Raw genomic sequence first — 22,173 nt, forward strand, 5'->3', positions numbered from 1 at the left:
GGAGGGAAAGTGGGACTGGAGAGAGTTGAGGGAGAGGGCTTCAATTAACATATATAATGAATAAATTGTAAAAAACTTATTCACATAATAGTTTCACCTGCCCACTTCATCAAGAACATAACAGCTGCCCGAGTATTGTCATCCAATGAGCTCCATTTTGTCATTAGGAAAAGGGCATATCAGCTTCCTACAAGGGATTCCTGAAGGATTAATATGGACTTTAGATTAATGCTTTGACACCACCAATGAAAATAGTGTTCCTTTAAAAGGAAAAAAAATCTGGGTTGGTACACAGCAAATACTGAATAGAGTAAAAAAAGGCAACATGAAAACAAAACATGGGTCAGTTAAATCAAGAGATACTAATGAAGCCTGAAAATAACTGACTCTTTATTTACAATAGAAAAAAATGATTGGACAACCAAATTAAAAGGATCATGAGGGAATTAGTCACTCCGTGACTTAAGAACACTTTGTGGTACCCATCCTGTTAGTCTAACTATTTGGATGATTCAAAACAACACCCTGCTGGTGACTGTTCTAACCTATACTATGAGGGAACACAACCCAAGATGCTGAAATGCAGCAGGAAAATCTGCTTGCACGTGAAGAACTGTGGCCTTCAGGGTGATGAAGACATGGTCTACACAGTCAGAAATGGACCTAGCTCAAGAGTAGCTTTACTCTGCTTAGACAAGACAGAGTAAAACTTGTCTAGACAACTTTTAGAAAAACAGTTGTCAGAGTGCCTTGGTGACCATTCATTTGGCCCTTAAAGTTCTGGTGGAGGGGGGCAGCAGGAAAAGGAAACTTTCAATCGCTGAATATAGAACTTCCCTGAAGCAGTACTTTTCAAACACCTTTGTCCTCCCCCATACATCTTTACCACTTCCCTTTGAATACTTTTCCAAATTTTATTACTAGTACCCTGGCTGCTGTTGTGAACATTTTCTGGCTCATGCAAGGCACAATAAATCATTGCTAAATGAATTAATGCAAGATAATAATGTATTGTTTCTGTTCCCTTCCTGCTGCTGTGGTAAAACATGAAGGCCGAAAACAATTCAGCAAATGAAAAACATTATTTGTTTTGCACTTCCAGGTGACAATCAGCAACTGAAAAGAGGTGGGGCAGAAATTCAAGCAGGAACCAAGAAATTCGGTGTCCTGGCTTGCTAGTTCAGGCTTGTGCTTACTTACACAACTTTCTTACACAACCCAAGCCTGCCTGTCTGGGTATGGTACCAACCAAGGTACTGCATCAACTAACAATGCAGGCAGTCTACCATGCCTGTAAGTCAACCTGGTTTCAGCAACTTATTAATCAAGGCTTTCCTCTCAGGTGACTCTAGCTTGTGTAAAGTTGACAGTGAGAGTTGGCCAGCATATACACGTTGTATTATTAAGTTAACTTGTTAATAGAACTACTACAAATGATGATTGTTAAATAATTATTATCCTTCAAAATGCCAATGATGAAAGCATTGCCCATGCCAGACATTAGGGAAAAGAAGTATTTCCAACTGCCTGAAGTATACTAAGCACTTGTGAACATAGGCAAAAAAGCAAATTCCCAGAGTGTACGCAACAGCTCTAATGTAGGGTAGGAAATCCAAGCTTAGAATTTCTGACTTCAACAACTTAGAAGAATGATTTCCAAGTAACTGTGTGTCTATGTGCAGCCAAGGCAGAAAGCGTAAGCTTCCACTTCCTGTATAGTCAATCGGTAGTCTATCCATGCTCAGAAATTCTGAGTTTGTAGACCTTACTTTGCAATGAGGTATGTTTTACATGAAAGGATTTGTGACAACTTCTAGAACTGAATCATAAAGTAAAGAGAAAGTTGTCATTTGAAACTTTGGTATTAGTAGTTTCACAAAATTCCCCATTCTGAAAGAAGTGTACCTTCTACGATGTGTCACTTCTCGTCCCTCTTCTGCCTTCTTCAAAGCTAACTGAAGTGAAGTATTCATTAGCTAAGTGAACAGAGAACACCCCAAAATATTTTATAGTATCAGATGTTGATACCAAGAAAGCTGATACCGAAGTGGCTATCAAATAAGATTGTAATTTATAGTCTATGTTATAGTCAATAAATAGCACAATGACATTGCTAAGCTGGCTTAATCTTTAGTAAATAAAGCTCATTTGACACTATTGTATAACTCTACGGAGCACTTTAAGTTCAATCCTCTTGTTAGGAGAGTGTTTATAGAAATGAAAACAACCATTTTAGACAAAACACAACAAAGTACAACTATGATTTTTCACTAGGAGAGAGAAAACAACTCATGAAAAATTCTCAGTATATAAAGAAATAAACCAATTGAAATTTAGCTGTTCTCCTGTGAATCAGAAAATAAGACAAAATTTAACTAAACCAACACTTAGCATACCATAGATCTACTGACTATGTTAGAAACTGAAGTTGAAAACATTGATGCAAAGAATTCTCATCTTGACCACATTCAATGTTATTCAATGTGTTATTCAATCACAAAGTGTGATTAAGACAAGAAACTAAATAGATGAGCCTATTAGAGATGTCTCTGAATTTTAAAGTTTATTTTGAGAAGAACTCTTCCTTTTTTCTCTCTTTCTCTGTCAATGCTGGGAATTGAATATTGAGACACATATTTGAGGCGAGTGCTCTATCACTGAACAGCCCTAAGAAGAATTCTTTTAAAAGGAAAATTAGAATATATCTTTTTGGTTACCTAAAGTAATAACAACATAATAATTTCATTTCTTGTCTCTCCCCGCTATTTAATTGACTCTTTTGCCTAAAGCACATTTAAATTCAAGCTTCAATAAAGTGACAGTGGTCGTCATAAAAGATTCAAGAGCATTCATTTCTCACTTCATTACTGTTAAACCACTACCTTAATCACACCTGTCTCTATTGGCTAAAACTAGCCACAGCAAGAGCCTTAACTGATAATAATAATCAGTAATAGCTCTTAACAAGATTAAGAGGTTTGAAGCACCACTGCCATGAAGCTGGGTATGCTAAGAAATCATAGAGGTTAATAAAAGGAAGAAGAAGCTTTTGTATTTCAGATGCTTTTTCTTTGAGCAATTAGTGCCAAAGCCTGTTCTTACAATGGACTAGAAATGGAGCTAAAACTTCTAAGAACTGTGAATTCAGGAGCCTATAAAAAAATGATGTTCCTCAAGAAATTGAGGGAATAAGCCTTGCTCTGAGAGTTAAAGTGGAAGATCAAAGAACACCAAAGCAAAAATATTTCTGTGTTGCCTCCAAGGGACATAAAGACCCCCAGGCCAGGTTCTGACTACAGCCACATTAAATATAAGAACATTGTTAAATATGGAATATTTTACTCATTAGGGTTTTAGACACTTGGAGAGGGACCAAAAATTTTCCCAGGCAACCCAGCACAGCTGAATTATCCTAAGCTCCCTTTGTAGGGTTAAGAAGGTTAAAAACATGCTACCATCTGTTTCGTGGGAATTAGTCTCTAAATTATTGCTTTGCTGTGTCCTTTACATTTGTGTTAAGTTGGAGCATGATTCTTTGTTCCAACACTACCTCGATTATCTGTGATGTTACCATTGCTCAGCCCACGATAGTGCCTAAAACAGAGACCGCACAAGATGTTTTGAGCTGAACAATGAATGCCCCTGAGCTCTAATAAGGCAGAACACAGGATTGCAGAATGTGGGGCAGCGGCTTACTGAGAGACTCACTTGGGCAGGACCTATCGCTCCCTCTTTTCTTAACTATGTTTCTGGTCCCAGGAGAATGGTTTTAACTAAAAGAGGCATTCTTTAACTAAAAGGTGGTCTATTACACAGGATGGAATTATTTATCTAAGTGCTGGAGGGTGTCTGTAATAATGGGACACAAGATGTCTATGTTGGGTTGTTCCCAATAATTAGCTCTCCCAGCCTGGGCTCCCCTGTAAGCATTTTGAACAGTTCACTCATCATAACTCTAGGGAAGGAAAGCATTTCCATCTCATATCTGTTCTCAGAAGATACATAAGAAACAATATTACATAGGAAGTAACAAATGAGGCTGAGAAGATAGCTCAGTCAGTAAAATACTTACCGTGCAACTGTGAGCTTGATTCCCAGTACTCATGTAAAAAGCCAGATGTGATGGCGTGGGTTTGTAATCCCAGTGCTGGGGAGGTGGAGACAAACCTATATTCAGGTTTAAGGATGCTTATTTATCCTCAGTATATCTATGCAGGAGCATATTTAATAGGCATATAAAACATAGATACTATGCGTGTGCACATAGCACCTCTTGTCTGGATCACTGGGGCTTACTGGTCAGCCAGCCCAGCTAAACTGATAAGACCCAAACAAGGTGGTTGACTTCTGTTTGACATCAGAGTTTGACCTCTGGCTCTACACACATGTACACATACACACATATATCCACACATATGAACATGCGTGTGTGCATTATGCTTTTTTCTCCTTTGTTGAAAGGAAGAAGCATTTCCTCATCCCAGATAGGGCAACTACCAGAGACAGAAGAAATTTACCAAGTCCAACTTGGTGAATGTCTCAGCTTCTACAACCCTAGAGAGAAGCTTTGTGAATCTTGATAGTTTCAGTTCATTTTCCAAGATGTGCTGTGTTCACCTCTTGGGTCTCAAGAGCCTCTCTTTCGGAGAGAATATTTCAACCTGGAAGTTATCGCTACACAGCAATACACACAGAATAAAGGGTGTGCTTTTTAAAAAGAAGTAACAAAGCGTAGGCTAAGGAGGTCTAAAGTCAAGGTCTCTGCAGACTGTTGACAAGACAGTGTCATAAGAGTGAAAAGCCTGGCATAGAGCACAGGTGCAGTGGTTATGCCAATCAGGATGTATACATTCAATAAGTGTTTCATAAGTCAATTCACCATACTCAGATTTCACATACGTGATCATTCATTTTCAGTGTACTTATGTATAAATATACTTGATAAGTATATAAAATACACATAGTATGCATGCGTAGATAACACACAGGCCTGGACTCTGCAGAAGGGGCTCTATTAATGCCATTAGCCTTCTCTATGGATGGCAGACATTTATCCTTTGAACTATTCTATATAATGTTACTAAAGACAAATATCCCAACATTTTTTGCCATTATGAAGCCAGAGCTAGACACAAAATTTGAACCTAAACCCCCAATAAGAAGAATAAACACTACTTTTTTGGGGGTCTATGGAGTTCTCATATGTCTAATAATCCAGATATCATGTCAGGCTGTAGTCACTTCAAATGTTACCTGTATTCCTTTCACACTTTATAAAGTACTATTGGCACATTTTAATCTAAGTGCTTCAATGTGCATTTTAAAGGTGTCTTTTCTTACACTATTACAAATTCTTCTCACTTTTGTGGTTTAAAAAGCATTCTCTTGTGTCAATGCATCATTATTTACTGACTTTATTCATATTTTTTCCTTTTATCTGAAAAGTATGTTGTTTTCTTGCTCTTTCTACTCAAAGTGCTTCCCTTGCAAGGGTTGTGAAATAGTTTGTCAAGCATCACCTAGTTATATATAGCCTCTGAACACACTGAGGAATGTATCTGCAATTAGGCACATTTATATACCACTGGTGAGACAATAGATACATTAACGAGCTTTTAACAGCACATAATTAAAAACTACACTCAGAGAGACAAATGGGATGGCCATTGGAAGCAGGAGAAAACTGGAAACAGGACAGGAGCCTCTGAAAGACTCTACTCAGCAGTGTATAAAAGCAGATACTGAGACTCATAACCACACTTTAGGCAGAGTGCAGGGAATCTTATGAAAAAGTGGAAGATAGTAAGACCTGGAGAGGGTAAGAGCTCCACAAGGAGAGCAACAGAACCTAAACATCTGGGTACAGGGGTATTTTCTGAGACTGATACTCCAACCAACGACCATTCATGGATATAACCTAGAACCCCTGCTCAGATGTAGCCCATGGCTGCTCAGTATACAAGTGGGTTCCCTACTAAGTAGAACAGAAACTGTCTCTGACATGAACTCAGTGGCTGGCTCTTTGACCACCACCCCCTAGGGGGTAGCATCCTTGCCAGGCCACAAAGGAGGACAATGCAGCCAGTCCTGATGAGACATGATAAGCTAGGGTCAGATGGAAGGGGAGGAGGACCTCCCCTATCAGTGGACTTGGAGAGGGGCTTGGGAGCAGAAGAGGGAGAGAGGGTGGGATTGGGAGGGAATGAGGGAGGGGACTACATCTGAGATACAAAGTGAATAAACTGTAATTAATATAAAAATAAAATTTTAATTAAAAAATAAATAAATAAATAAGAATACAGTTTGATAAATTTGGACGCAGTATTTGCCCATAGTCAAGATACACGAAACATATTCAGCACCCCTACTTCCCTTGCTTCTTTGTGATTTCTTTCTCCTATCCTTCTTCCAGAACTCAAGGGACTCTGATAGTATCAGACAGACTTCCACTGTGAACCAACATGCATTTTCCATAATTGTGTATAAGCGGAACTGTGTTGTTGTTGCTTTTTTTTTTTTTTTTTTCTGGCTTCTTTTACTTGAAATTATCATCTTGGGATTCCTCCAGATTTCAGACTGTTAATTTATGGCCATCGCACAAGCACACACATTTGTTTATTCATTTACCTACTGAGCTTTTGACTCTTTTCCCTTTGTAGCTGTCACAAAGAGCGGCTGGAACACTTGCGTGGAAGGTTATGTAGGCAGACACCTCTACTCTTCTTCCAGTAATATCTAGAGATGGAAATATAGTTCCTGGAGTAGACACGAGTTTGACACGTTGGGGTGCTGCGAGCTTTCTAGAGAGAATGTGCAGCCACGGCAGTATCGGGCCCGCTTCGTGCTTCGTTTGTGTGTCTCACAGAGCTGTACAAATAAGACAAATGTGTTATGTCTGTAGCTCCTACACAACTGTCAGACTGATTGCTAGTTGCGCCCTATTCTATACTCTTCTTGAAAATAATTATTGATTGTGCGTGATTGCGTGTGTTAGTGCAGTTGTGAGCACGCCACCGTACACGTGAGGGGGTCAGACGACAGCTTCTGGAAGTCAGTTCTCCCCTCGATCTTCTGGGATCTAGGGATAGAGCTTAGATGATCAGGCCTTTGCCCAAAGACTGCTGCCGACTGGGCTATCAACACCAGCCCGATTCTACAGTATTTGTAAAAGAACCACCAGCGTTAGAATTTCTGATCCTCCATTACTTATGCATAGAAATATTGATCCGTGTTTCAATATAATATCTTGAAATATCGCTAAACTCGTTAGCGGGAGAAGTCTCTTTTGGTGCTTCCCTGGGGTGTCTGTCTCAGCAAACATGTCAGCTGCTAATAGGATGTGCTTCTTCGTGTGTGGTTTGAGTTTGTTTCCCACTCTGTGAGGATGTCAAGCCCTCCAACCTTCTTACAGATCTCAGCTCTCTAACTGTTGGGGTGTGGCAGGTTTCTTCCATTTCTAATTTGCTGAAAATTTGTATGGGAAAAGAGATGGATCTGTTCAAAAGATTGTTCTGTCAGTTACAGTAATTATACGTGTTTTCCTCTTTTATAGTCTGTTCATATTGTGAATTACACTGATCAATTTTTAAATGTTAAACCAATTTAGCATTCCTGAGATACACTCTGTTTGATCATGATGTATTATTCTTGCTAAATACAGATTGATATTATTTGTTAAAAGTTTGCTAAAATTGTTTTGATTGTCAACTTTGCTGAGGGACATTAATTTCATTTCTTTTGTTGTAATTTGTTCAGTTCTCAGATATTAATAATGCCAACTTTGCACAGTGAGCTAGGAAATAATCTTCGTTTAATGGGGACAGTTATGTAAATGTTTTTGTTTCTTACTAAAGCGTTTGGTAGACTTCCTCAGCAAAGCCACTTAAACTGAAACTTTTCTCATGCAGCAGGTTCTAAACATACATGTTGAAGACTTTTTAAAAAGAAAATCATGTGTATACCGATGTGGCTTTGTGTATGTAAGTTCAGTGCCGCCGGAGGCCAGAAAGAACAACAGGTTCCCTTGAGGTTATAAGTGCTTGTGAAATGACTCCATGAGTCCCGTGAACCAAACGCTGAGCAGCGCCCTCATGGAACAGCCGAACCACCTCTCTGTCCCAGAAGTTTATTTAGTAGATATGCTCATTCAAATGATTTATTTCAAAAGGAAGGTTGATATTTGCAAGTTAGGACTATTAACTACTTCCCGCGTTTCATTTGCTTTATTAAATGTATCATTTTAAATTTTCCTAAAACTAATAAGTCCTATTGTCTTTTTATGGGCATAATTATGGTGGTATCACTCCTCTTATTTATAATACAGTAGTCTTTTTTTCTGTCATTTTTTTTTTCTTTCTGATCAGCGTGACTAGTGGTTTATTAATTTATTGTAGTCTTCAACATCGAGTATGGGCTCACTAATTTTTCTCTATTATTTTCTTTTCTAGTTCGTTGACTTAAATACTGATCTTCACATTTACTAATTCTGCTTATTATGGGTCTGACCTACTTCCCTGGATTTCTGTAATAGAAGCTAAGATCAGATGTTGGAAGAATTTTTAATTTTTCTAATATGAAAATTTAACATTAAACATTGTATCTCTAAAAGCTTTTTAAACCAAACCCTGAAGACTCTTTTTGTGGGTGCTTTTTGGTTTCTTTAGGCCAAGCTGTTAGAGATAGTTATTGAAATATCAAGCTACAATTATGGAGTATATTTGCTTCATGAATATCATTCTTTGTTACCAAATGCATGAAATTTTGTGTACTTCTAATCAATTCATGTCTTGGTCATTATGAAATGATTTCTTATTGACCTGGTTGATTTTCGTATTATTTTTGTCTTATAGCAATATAACCACTCTGATTTTCTTCAGCCTATTAATTTTCACCTTTAGTCTTCATATTTAATGTATTTATAAGTATCATATATTTGAATCATTTTTATAAGCCATGATGATGAATTATGTCTTATAGTCGAATATTTAGCCTACTTATATTTAATAGAACTTATAGTAGGGAAATTTAGTTTACTGTCCTTTCTGTTCTCTCTTTTTCCATTTTGTGCATTGTTCATATTTCTATTTTGTGTTAAATGTTTTTGAAATTCTGTTTTATTCTTTTGCTTTCTTATTGTGGTATTTGTTCCTTTTATTCATCACATTGAAACTTATTCACCTTTTATTTACCACATCTGTCCTCAAGAGATGTTACAGTGCTCCACACACATTATAATTTTCTGTGATTTCTCTCTTGTAGCAGTTGCACCATCATAAACTGTATTACTTCTATAATGCTACAAACCCCACAGTGTATTGTTATTATTTTTATAGAAAATCAATATTGTTTTATGTTTCTTGATGTTATTTATTTGTGTATATCTTCTATGAGTTCTCTCTGATATTTCTTCTGCTTAGTAAAATTTCTTTTCTTAAGTTGACTCATTATGAATTATTTTGATTTTATATTTACAAAAGTACATTGTCTTCATTTTCTGAAGAGATTTTTGCGTACTAAAAAGTTCTGGGTTGTTGGGATATTTTTCCCCTTTATACACTGAAACTGCTTCTCAACAGTCCCTTAACTTGCAACAGTGTCCTTTCTATGTCCCTGACCCCCTTACCTTTGCTCAGATTGTATGCTTTCTCACCATTTTTACTCACTTCCCTTAATCAATTTGAGCATAAAAATTTTACTGTAATTTTCTTTAACTTTCTTGTTATTAGGATTATTTGGGATGCTTGGGTCTGTTTCTCAGATTTTATCAACTTTAAAAGTATTTCAGTCATTATATATTCAGTGTTTTGTGCTCTTTTCCTTCAGAGAACAGTTATGCACATTTCAGGCTGGTTGAATTTAGATGACTCCCCACAGATTTCTAGAGTACTTTCCTTAGTTTTCTGTTTATTCTTCTTGTGTCTTCTTGCTGTTGCTACAGATTCCTAATAATTAATCTTTGTTTCTTCTAGTATGACATCCACTCAGTATTCCATTCTGAGACAGCAAGCTGGAGCAGTCAGAGCAAACTGGCTTGTTTCCTACCTCTAAGAAGAATAGGCTCCATGGTGCATTGCAAGATTCATTCTCAACATCCTCATAACTAGTTTCATACATTCTTTTTCATTAATTAATTTACTTACTTTACATCCAGGTCAGAATTTTACCTCCCTCCTCTTCTCCCAGTTCCTCCCTTTCACCTCCTCTCTCCTCCTCTTCCCCATGTCCTTCTCCTTTTCTTCTCAAAAAAAAAAAAAAAAGGCAAGATTTCCGGGTATCAACCAGCCTTGCCATGTCAAGTAGTACTGGATCCATCTTCTTCTATTGAGGCTAGACAAGGCTGTCCAGTTAGGGGAAAGGAATCCAGAGGAAGGCAACAGAGTCAGAGACAGCCCCTGATCCTGCTGTTAGAGGCCTCACATGAGGACCAAGCTATAGTTTTATATATTATTTTATCTATGTTTCCTGCTTTTGTTTTTGTTTCAGCAATTTTAGGCAAAAGTGTAAGCATTTTCCCTGTTGATCTATTTTGGCAGAATATAGAAATCTGATATTTTTTACTGCTTCTTAACCATCATTTTAACTTTTGAATATATTTTAGTCAAGTAATTTCTATTGACTGCAGTTACTTCTCAAGAAGTGAACATTAGACAACAACTTAACATTCATGCTTTGGGTAAGTGAGGAATGGCTCCTGTTTTAGAAAACCTGGTGATGCCTGAAACATCCTACTAGGAAATAAAGCAAGAAGGCCACTATTATTGTGCCAAAAATATTTAATAGTCCTTTAAAAAAGCAAGGTGTGAGAAAGAAACACTGAGTGGTTAAGAACACATACTCTTCTTCCAGAGAACCTGATTCAGGTTCCCAGAACTCATATTATGTGGCTCATAAATGCCTGGATCTCCAGATCCAGGGGCCATGATGTCCTCTTCTGTCTTCCACAGACACCTGCACTCACGTATACAAACCCACCACATAGACACACAAACACACATGTAAAAATAACGTAAATTTTAAAAAGGGGGAGGGAGTTAACTGCAAAAGCTTTTTCTTGTAAAGGTGAGGCATGTAAGCAGTTAAGGAATAATGACCAATGATGCCACGGTGCACATCAACTCTATCTAAATCTGCATGTTCATATGGAGGCTAACAACAGTTTCATCAGTCAACTCTGATAGATGCTACAGGACTCAATCTCATTTTTGATTGCCATAAAATAAAGGGGAAATAGTGTCTTTTTCCTGTCATTTCTGTAAATAAATAGTAGCAAACCAAAGTTTTCATTCAGATAATGATTTCAATTAATAATCAACTGGTAGTGTTTTCTAAAACTAAAACATGAGAATTAAAATATTAGTATTGTATAAGGCCCAAGTGCATGTTGGCTTCAGTCAAAGAGTTATCAATAGCTGTAACATTGTACACAAACAAAGAGAGAAATGGGATTAAGTGAGAGAGAGATTGCAGACAAATCCTGTGTTCTCCTGTAAGTTGCACAAACTGTAACTTAGGAAACATTCAGATATGAATCTGTTCAAGCTTCTAGAGCTGAAAACCCAAGTTATAGAAAATATAGGAGGCAAGGACATATTAACATTTGTAGATACACGGGAAGAAAGTGATGACTGTGGGTTTCTGTGTAGGCCAAACATTATTTTTGCCAGTCCAGAAACATCATGAAAGGAAAGTAGAATGAATCCATACATCAGGAAATGGGAAGTTTCCAAGGACATGAACTCTCTCTCTCTCACTCTGCTTCATCAAATACAGCAGTGATATCTGTAGATATCTGGTTATTTTAAACCAAGAACAGTACAAACATCTAAGAAAAGTAGTTTGAACTAGCTTAGGAGTGGGTTAAAGGATGCCATTGAATTTACTTCGGGGGGGAAAGACTATCTGGACAGAGGTATGTAGGCTTGGATTTTTTCAACCAATTTTATTTGAGTTTTCTTATGTCTCTTTCTCCCTTCTCCACTCCAATCCCTTTCAACACACCAGGTAGGAGAAAAAGATGGTTTTTGGGGAGGAGCATAGTTCTCTTAGTTACTTCCTGCTGGTTAGGGTTATTGGGTTTCTAAACTCTTTCACCACCCTTCAAACCCCTGACCCTAGGTAGGAGAGAAAGAAGGTTAGTAGGGACAGAGGTTAAAGGCCTCTTTGGATATAGTTCCTTAGAACAATTCTGCTCTTCGTCATCATCAGAATATTAACAGTCCAGCAAAGCAGCAATAGCAAATGCAGCAACAACTATCACCAGAGCAGCAATCTCCCTGAAGCATTGGTTCTCCAACACTTTCTTCTCTAGGAAAGTCTCAACGTGAAGTGTTTTCTCTCTCGGTCTCTCTGTCTCTCTGTCTCTGTCTCTCTCTCTGCTCCTATTTATACCTTCTCAGGATCCACACCAGGGGGTTTCTCAGCTGGCAAAAGCCATGCCTCCTGAACAAGGCAGATTCCTGCTGACAAGGATCACTCACCCTCTCAGGAGGCTGCTATCAGATATAGACAAAGTATTCCCACATCCCAAACTTGGTACTACAACAAAAACTATCCACACGACACAACCAAAACCTCCACTACAGAAATAGTCCTCTGTCATCCAGGTCCCCTCAACCAGGAAGTCAGAAAAATCAGAGTTGAAGAAACTAACAGGAAGGAATCTTAGATGCCACAAACCTGGCCCAGTATGAATGCAATGCTCCATCTTGGTTGGGTTACCCACTCCTTCTTGTCCTTCCACCTGATCCCTTACTTCTGATAAGGGAAGTGTGAACTGTTCTTTGGTCCCCTTTTGCAGACTCCTACACATACATTATGCTGCAAAAACACAGAATGAAAGAGAATCCTTATAAAAGTAAACAAACATATACTATGCACTGATTGGGGAATTTGAGACACCACAACAAGTTATTTTTAATGTTTTTGGTATTCTAATGTATAGGTAAATGTTAAAATAATACATATAATGGCATTCTGAGCATGGTGGCCCATTCCTTTTATCACAGCCTTAGAGAGGCGGAAACAGGAGGACCTTTGTTAGTTTATAGTTAACCTAGTCTACATAGTGAGTTCTAGGCTAGCTATGGCTGTACAGTGAAGCCCTGTCAATATAACAACAACAACAGCTATTACTACTACTACTAGCAACCTTTAGAGACACTTGGCTAGCATAAAACCTTTTCTTGACAGCCAATGTAATTAAAATGTAGCCCCAGCTACAAGCAAGTATTTCATACCAGACAAATCAGGTAGTCTCTGTCCTAAAAGACCCCTTTAAATGATGAAGAATACAGTCTTACTGTAACAATGTCTGAGAAGAAAGCAATAAAAATGCTATTTAAAGCCAGAGGTGGAGCTGTATATGAGCTACATCTGAGCAGGGGGACTAGGTCCTCTCTATGCATGGTCTCTGGTTGATGCATCAGTCCCACTGGGCCCAACTTTTTTTTTTTTTTTTGCTTGTTGGTCTCCATGTGGTACTCCTGTCCTCTCCAAGTCCTTCAATATACCCCTTCTATCATAAGACTCTCTGTTCTCTGTCCAAAGTTTAGCTGTGAGTCTCTGCATCTGCTTCAATCCCCTGCTGGGTAGAGTCTTTTAGAGGAAATCTATGGTAGGCTGCCATCCTGTTCTCTCTATTCTACTGCTTCCAGTGCCTATACTATTTTCCCTTCTGAATGAAAATTAAGCATCTTCCCTAGGGTCCTCCTTGTTTAGTTTCTTCAGGTCTGTAGATTTTAGTATGTTTGTCCTATGTTATATGGCTAATATTCGCTTATAAGTGAGTATATACCATATGTGTCTTTCTGCTTCTGGGTTACCTCACTTGGGATGATCTTTTCTAGTTCCATTCGTTTGTCTGCAAATTTCATGATTTCCTTGTTTTTAATAGCTGAGTAGCATTTCATTGTATAAATGTACCACAATTTCTGTATCCACAGTTTCTATGTGGGTTCTCTAGTAAGAGACAATCTCTGACATGAACTCAGCTGCCTGATTCTTGATCACTTCTCCCTGGTGGGGAGACCTAGCCAGTCCACAGGGGAAGAGGAGCCAGGCACTTCTGGTGGGACCTGATAGGCTAGGGTCAGACTGTAGGGGAGGAGGACTTCCCCTATCAGTGGACCGGAGGAGAGGGACGGGGGGAGGAAGAGGGAGAAAAGGATAGAATTGGGAGGAGATGAGGGAGGGAGCTACAATTAGACTACAAAGTGAAAAAATTATAAAAATATAATAATAAAGAAAAAGGAGGTGGAGGTTGAAAGAAAAAGGAAGATAATCCAAAGGACAAAGCTGAAAAAGCCAAAGCTCAGGACAAATGGAGTCTTCAGCTTAACTCTGCTTAACTCTTTCTGACCTTGGGCGATAAACAGGACTTCAGTTCCTGGGCAAAAGCTTTCCTGCCAGGACTCTTAAGATGCTTATACAGGAATGGTTCCATTTCTTCTACACTCAGCACAAAACATTACTCTTTCTTACATCTGCTTTTTCAAATACAGAAAAGTAAGGGTAATTTGTCCATTCTACCATAATTCACCACAGTAATAGCTATATTTCATTGTAGTATAGTAATATTTTCAGCTTAATGGAGTCTCAATATTTCCTTTGTTTGTAAATATCACAATTCTGAAATGGAGTGTGACATTTGGTCTTTTGACATTTTATATTCAGCCACCCAGAAAAAGACATTTACGGCGTTACACACTGCATTTTGAAACTCTCAGTAGGAAGTGTGGGAAGAAATCTTATAATAATATGAGAAATTAGCCATCAGGTATATCTTAACTACAATCTTTAAAATAATAATTTTACAATTTAAATATACATTATATTTATTTTCATTATGAACATTTTATTTTCATTTCACTGTGATATTTTTATATCTTTTAGGTGTACTATCACTCAATTGCTTGTGTATTCTAAGTGACCTGGGAATTCTTAACAGAAACAGTGTGAAGTAAGTGATAGGAACATTGTTGCATGCTCCGTAATTTACACTGTAGGTGTAAATTCTTTCTCTAAGGAAAAAAACAAAAAACAAAAAAAAACCAAAAAAAAAAAAAAAAAAAAAAAACCAGACAATTGCTGTCTAGTTCACCTGGGAACGTTTAAATTAGGAACATTTATGTCTTAAAATAACACTTGGTGTTCTCCTCAGGTTAGAGTCAAGTGAGCTGTTCTCCCACAGCACTGCCTGTGTATAAAGCGTCACTAGTGGATTGTCACGTGTAATTGCCCGCTTTTACTCCATTGTTGTGATAAAACACCATGACCAAAGCTACTCATAAAAGAGTTTATTTGGGTTTACGGTTCTGGAGGGCTATCGTCCATGATGGTGGAAAGGAGGCAGCAGACACAACAACTGGAGCAGGAGCCGAGGACTCACGTCTTGAACCACAAGTACAAAGAAGATAGAGTGAAACTTAACCGGCCTCTAAACTCACAGCCCACCTCCAGGGACACGCCTCCTTCAAAACCACACCTCCCAAACCTTCCCAGTCATCACCACAAACTGGGAACCAGGAAGTTTTAGCCAACAGGAGACCTCTCAGTCAAATCACCACACCAGGTGGTGGGTTCCCGTGTGATGGTAAGAGCCCCCTGTTTGCTGGACTGTCGAGATGGCTTCATTGCTCAAGCGCTTATCCTGGCAGCCCAGGGGCCTTAGTTCAGATCTCCATCAAACACGTAAAGGACCTGAAAGCACAAGCACAGGTCTGTAATCTCTTCTTGGAGACAGAGACAAGGAGATCTCTGGTGCCTGCTAGCCAGCCAGACCAGCTGAACCAGTGAGTTTCAGACTCAGTGAGAAGTAGTGTCCTCCAGAAGGAGGTGGAATGTTATTGAAGATGATATCTGATCTCAAACAGTGGCTTTTATTTGCACATGAACATATACACACATACGCATACAGGTGTGGCTATACACTAGACTCTTCACTAATATCTCCATTGGTCCCAGAAGTTCATCCAGTACAATAAATAACTCATAGTGGTATCTTCAGGACACCTATACTTTCTTTCAAAAAATGAGTCCATGCTTTCAGCGGTTGGAAAGCCATATGGGAAAGAAAGGAACAGACAGCTAGCAGCATGTTCAGTTTCCTGACGGCAGAGTCTAAAAGAATGTATGTTGATATAGAGCCTCATGAGTCCTGAAGGATGATGCAAACAGATGCAAGCTCTGGGGAAGGCGCAGAAGTGAGCTAACAAGAGTGACAGTGAATGGTGAAGATCAGTGCGAAACTGGAGCAGAAAAATGTAACCGGGGGAATATGGTGACCTCAGAAATGGGAGAAATGGCTTCAGAAACATAGCCTCAGTTATGGTTTTCCATGAAAGAGCAACGTTATAGCAAAGCGAATGTTTAATATTCAGGAAATGAGCTGTGACTCTAGCATTTTAAGAAATGATCATGAAAGTTTACAAATAAAATAAAATGAAAAAAGAAACTTAATCCAATATAGAAATAAAACATGGATTCTCAAATAGCACATTAAGGAACAGAAAGTTTAGTTTGATTTAGTACATTTTATCCATTCAAAACATTTATTATAGCTCTAATGATTGCCAGGCTCTGCTGTAAATATTAAGGGTACATTTGGAAAGAAGACAAATGTCTCCCTTCTCTGGAGCTGGTAGTGTAATGAGGCAAAGGCAAGTACACTTATAACTGAATATATAATTATGCTACAATACAGTCATCAAAACACAAAAGAATCAGAGTGCTGGAGGTGGTGTGTGAGGGAAGTTGGAGCACACATTTCTAGGAGCTAAGAGGGCAAGGGAGGAGATGCATTGAGAAAAAGATGGCATTTAAGCTAAGAACTGAATTACTCAAAGGATAAAAGCTAGCTAGGTCAGAAAGAAGCAATCCTAGGGGAAAGAGAGAGAGAGAGAAAGAGAGAAAGGAAGGAAAGAAGGAAGGAAGGAAAGAAGGAAGGAAGGAAGAAAGAAAGAAAGAAAGAAAGAAAGAAAGAAAGAAAGAAAGAAAGAAAGAAAAGACAGACTGAAAGTTTAATTCTAGACACCAAGATAAGAAAATGCAGGCATGTCTATGGGATCTAAGGACTATTTGGTCTGCAGCCTCAGCACTAAGGTAAGAATGGTCAGATCTTATCTCTATAGGCCACACTGAGGAGCTCAGCCTTGAGACAGTGCTAAAGGGTTTTATTTTGTTACTTTATACAAGAAAGACTGCTTTCAGAACTGCTTTAGGAAAACTGGGGAAAGAAAAGGGAAAAATAAAAGCAAACAAATAAAACAACAACAACAAAACAGTGGAATTAAGACTGTATCAGAAGAGATAGTAGAGAAAATTCATTCCTTAATGTGAAGGTTCATCAAAGATTTGTGCGTAAATTGGATGTCATTGGTATATGTCTTAAGCAACTGGGTGAATGGTGAGAATCAGTTTAGGGTTAGAATAAAAAAAAAAACCTAGTTGAGTAGAACCACATATACCTATAGACCTAACATTTAGGAGGATAAGGTAGGAGGAACCAAAATTTGAAGCCTTTCTGGACTATAACAGTGAGAAAGAAATATGGAAATAAAAGAAGGAAAAATTAAACACAAGATTGTGTTTATAGTTGGGATTAAAGACAGAGTTAAGAAGAGACATCAGAGCTGAGATAAACACTGAATTCCCTCATCTCAGGGGAAAAAAAAGGCAATCAGCCTCACTGAGGACCAAGAATGGGTTCACATCTATAGTCTGAAGTCAAAAAAAGAAAGGAGAACCCAGAGCAGAGATCCAAGAACCAGGAGAAAAAGGGGGAGTCTGTTATCAACCTTCTTCTGTTGAAAAGTTGAATATGAAGAACTTAAACAACTGACCACATGATCCCACAAAAGATCATTACTGCTGGTCTTAAAACTGTTTGGGCCTGTGCTGTGGATAAAAGCCTGCCTGGATTGAGAGGACACAGAAATAAGGAAGCTGAGGAAGGAGGCATGGACGACCATTTCTAGAACGATGGTTCTAAGAGCAGAGAGAAACAGGTTAGCAGACAGGGAAGGAAGCCACCATGCCAGTGACTGTCTTTCACTCCTCCAGCTCATTGTTTCTTCGAAGCTCTACAATATTAAGGCACACGAGCATGCTGAAAGAGTAACCCTAGTGTGCAGGGGGAAATTAGTGCTGAGGAGAGGGAAGGGATAATTGCAAAAGAAGAGACCCCGGGATACTGAGAAAAGATGACCTCAATTTCCTCAATGAAACCTTAAGTGTCTGTTTACTGTAAGTCTTAGCTAAGCCACTGAGTAAAGTGATTCTAATTTAATTGTTCTGGGCTGAGTCCTGCACATCAATAAGTTTTTAAAAGCTCCCCAGTTCCTTTTAATGTGCAGTGAGGTCTGAGAAGTAATCTCAGCAACAGTGTTCTGTGTATTTCTATCCTCAGCCTTTCTCATAGCTTTATTACTTGTATGCTTGTCTCTTGCCAGTTACTATTCAGGGTGTGGACTTTACACCTATGAAATCATACGGAATAGATTCTGTTTATTGTTAAACTTGAAAATTACAAGGTGAAAGACCAAACCCACCATATTCAAATTAAAGCAAGCTTTATTTAACACTGTCCAGGAAGGTGGACACTGGCCAGAACCAAGATTCCCAGAGAAATGGCACTGAATTACTTCAGTCGAGCGCCTATAAAGGCCAAATCTACTAGGCTATGTACTTCCTGCCTTCGTCCAATTAAGGACAAGTGTACAACCTGATGTATTTCCTGCCTAAGTATTTCCCACCTATGTGTGTTCAAGCACAACCTGTGCAGTTGGGGAAACCAACCTTGTTTACTGAAGAGGGAAAAAAATGCGACTTGTTATCTTACATGAACAATAGCCTCTCCCATTCCAGGAAGTTATCTGTCTTTCAGCAAGCGGAGCTGACAGGTTAATAACATCAGCCCTTGTGGTATCTTATCTATTTGGATAATGCATCATGTTTTCAAGAGTCATACATGATCACAGATGATGTCAGGCTCATTCATTTCCACTTTAAAATGTCCCAGCATGGGGCCGAGAGATGGCTCTCTTGGGAAAGTGATTTCTGTGCAAGCGAGCTTGAGGACCTGAGCTCTGATTCGCAGCACCCATATAAAAATAAAAATGTGTGTGGTGGCATGTGACGGTGACCACAGTGCAGGGAAGCAGAGAGAGGAGGGGCTGGGGACTTGCTGGCCAGTGGGCCTGGCTTAAATGGAGTCTCTCACAGAGTCCCAGAAATGAGGTGAACCCTTCCCTCAAGGCTCAGGGATCATCGTGGAAGAGAGAGCAAAAAGAGAGTAAGGAAATGAAGTAGCGAACGGCCGCAGCGAGACAACATCTTCAGAACGTGACAGGGACAGTGCATACGTGGATGTTCAGAGGCTGTGACTGTGAAAGAGCAGCTCAGGCAAAATTACAGCGTGGTTGCAAGAGGGAGGTCATGAACTTCCACCTGTAGCTGAGGCACCACCGGGCAGGCGCTTGAGTTTTCTGAGGAAGGGAGTGTCAGTTTCTTCACGCCCTCACACACAAAACAAAAACAAAAGTACCAGTGTCCCAGCCTATGCTAACACATAAACAACCCCCCATTATTAAATGGATATCTGGAAGTTTGTTTATTTGTTTACTTGTCTGTCTCTTTGTTTGAACTTCTTTAATTCAGCTTCTAGGAGGGCTCTGGCACGTGCTGCTGATTCACTCTGACAATTATTTCCCAGGAACCAGAAATATGAAATAGCAGAACTATCTTGGGAAAATATTGACATTATGGGTTTGTTTTTCAGGATGGTAATTACTTTATGTTCTGCTTCATAATTGTTGCTTATCAGACTATATTCGGGGCTTGTTATTTGAAAAGCAAATGGCTCAAATGAGGCTGTACCTCAGTCTGTGCTTCCTCGTCATTGTTTCTTTTGCTGATTTATGTTTACAAAATTCTCCAACAATCAATACCAGTTCGTAATGTATTTACAGCTGTCCTGGTCCAGCTGTTTTATTTTAGATATTTAGTGTATCTAAACATTTTACTGAGTAAAATCAAAAGATGAATTATAAATTGTTCAAAAAAAAATCTGCCAAAAAGGTTGATCCAGTCAATGAAAAGAAAATCCATCAAGAAAAATGAGTCAATAGTGTTTCTTGCCTTACTCAGAGAAGCCTGATAGTGAATCTTGGGTAGTGTAGATTCATGGCTGCTTGTGGTGCTAAGAACAAGAGACTGCTGAGTGCTCAGGCCTCAGCAGAACTTACATTATCACCTCTTTCAGTGCTCAGGGAACCTGAAAGAGGAGGTGGAGAGAACACACAAGTCAAGGGCTAGGGAAGAGTGGGAAAAGAAAAGCTGTCATATGGGCATGGCAAGGCAGTTGCAGCCATGAATTCACAGCAGCTGTGGTGAAATACACAAGACTTTCACAGGAGCTGAGCCATCTACATTCAGTCACGGATAGAGAAGAGAGGCCTTAAGATCTACTCCTCCCAGGAGAGCTATGAAAAGGAAGGGCTGCCGAGGTAGAGGAAGTCATTGTCTTCACGGATGGAGTCACGGGTGAGTTACTCCTGCTTCCAGGCTGTAGTTCCACACCAGTGCCTGCTCTGGCAGCCCGGGTTAGGCTCAGTGAGCCTTCGCCATCAGGGTCCACTCCACTGTGCTGCCCAGCACGCCCCCACATACACACCACGCCCCCACATACACACCACGCCACCTCACAGCCTCACAGCCTCACAGCCGAGGAGGCCAGCTCTCCCTCACTTAGGCTGTCCTGATCAGCTCACCACCATCAGCCCACACACCCCACTACAGCCTTCTCTACAGTGCGGTCCAGGCCAGCTCTCCAGAGTCCGGTGAGGGGCAGGATCAGTTCTCCGGTGCTCTTGACTTTGTGGGCAGCTTTCCAGACTGCAGGAGGGGGCATCTTTTCCCTCCCACACTGTGTGGCATGGTGGAATGCAGGTCTTCTCTTAGCGCTGCTCTGTCTGGATTTGATTTGATTTGGTTTTTATGTGTCCTAGGCATAAAATAGCTTTGGCCGCCAAGCCAGGCATCAAGCAAAGATGAGCAAAAGACGGCCATCTTCTCTGTCCCTGACTGATCTAAGAACAACACCACTAACAAAGTGTCTCTTTGCCCATTGCCAGGGGGTAACAGTTTTTTTTTTTCTAAAAGATTAAAATGCAAATAACCTAGTGAACATTTTCCCCTTGATATACACTATTTAAAATCCATAGGGCTAAATAAACCGAATTACCCACGCATGGCTGAGTTAGTAGCCAAGTGTTCCAGCACTTTAGAGATAGATTGACAACTTAATTCAAAACGGAACGTTCAGCTGACATACACATAGACTCTGATAATAAAATTCACAGAAGTTAACACAAACACTTTGTTACTTATCATCTTTCATGGCTTCCCTGTCTAATGTTCTGACATCCAGATCTGGCTAACTAGCAAGGAAGTCCTGTTGTTCAGTGAGCAGTTTGAATTTCCAGAGTTCCAGGCGTGTGCTTTTCACGTGTAAATTAACCGCTTAAAATTCAGACTCCTGCCTGGATTTTTTTTGAGGTGGAGGTGGGGCTCACAATAGTAAGATATGATACCCTGACCCCAAACCAAAAGCCAAACATCAGTGAAACGATTCAAATCATTGAATTATGAGTTTCCCAGACTCTTTATACCTTACCCTGACCCGTATCTTCCTAAGATAACTACCAGCAATTTCTGAGGGCTGGCGGAGGTGGGGGTCTCTGTCATCACAAGAGAAACTGAGCACTTTACTGCAATTCACAGGGTACTGAAACCAGCACAAGCCTTACCTGGTTGTTCTGCTTGGTCTTGTACATAACTTGATCAGGACTCATAAGGATTAGCTGGGAGAAGCTGTGGCAAACTTTCCACATGGGAGACCCAAGAGCCCTAATGACCCACCTAAGAAAGCAGTCTTTGTAACAGATGATGTCACCGATTTAAGTTCACACAATACAAGACACCTTATGAAGGTTTTGTTTTTGTTTTGTGGAGCTGTCTTCTAGACATGGCTTGATTTTGAAAAGCAACTATTTGCTTTTGAGTTTTCCTGGACACCAGGGCATCAGATTGCTGAAGGCATTTGGACTGTAACTTTGTATTTCTCTTTGGTGGGATTGAACTCTGGCATGACAAAGAAGAAGAGAAGGGCTCAATAAC

At 39.5% G+C, this 22,173-nt stretch overlaps 1 non-coding gene across 1 annotated transcript; it reads right to left on the reverse strand.

Annotated features, from left to right (window-relative positions):
• Positions 1-20,989: 20,989 nt before the first annotated feature.
• On the reverse strand, positions 20,990-21,133 carry LOC129690561 (small nucleolar RNA SNORA48). Its single transcript, XR_008722314.1, has one exon. It is a non-coding gene; the product is annotated as a small nucleolar RNA SNORA48 (small nucleolar RNA).
• Between the last annotated feature and the right edge of the window lie 1,040 nt (positions 21,134-22,173).

Source organism: Psammomys obesus, unplaced genomic scaffold (genome assembly GCF_907164565.1).
Source record: "Psammomys obesus unplaced genomic scaffold, mPsaObe1.curated_primary_1811, whole genome shotgun sequence".
Taxonomy (NCBI): Eukaryota; Metazoa; Chordata; class Mammalia; order Rodentia; family Muridae; genus Psammomys; species Psammomys obesus.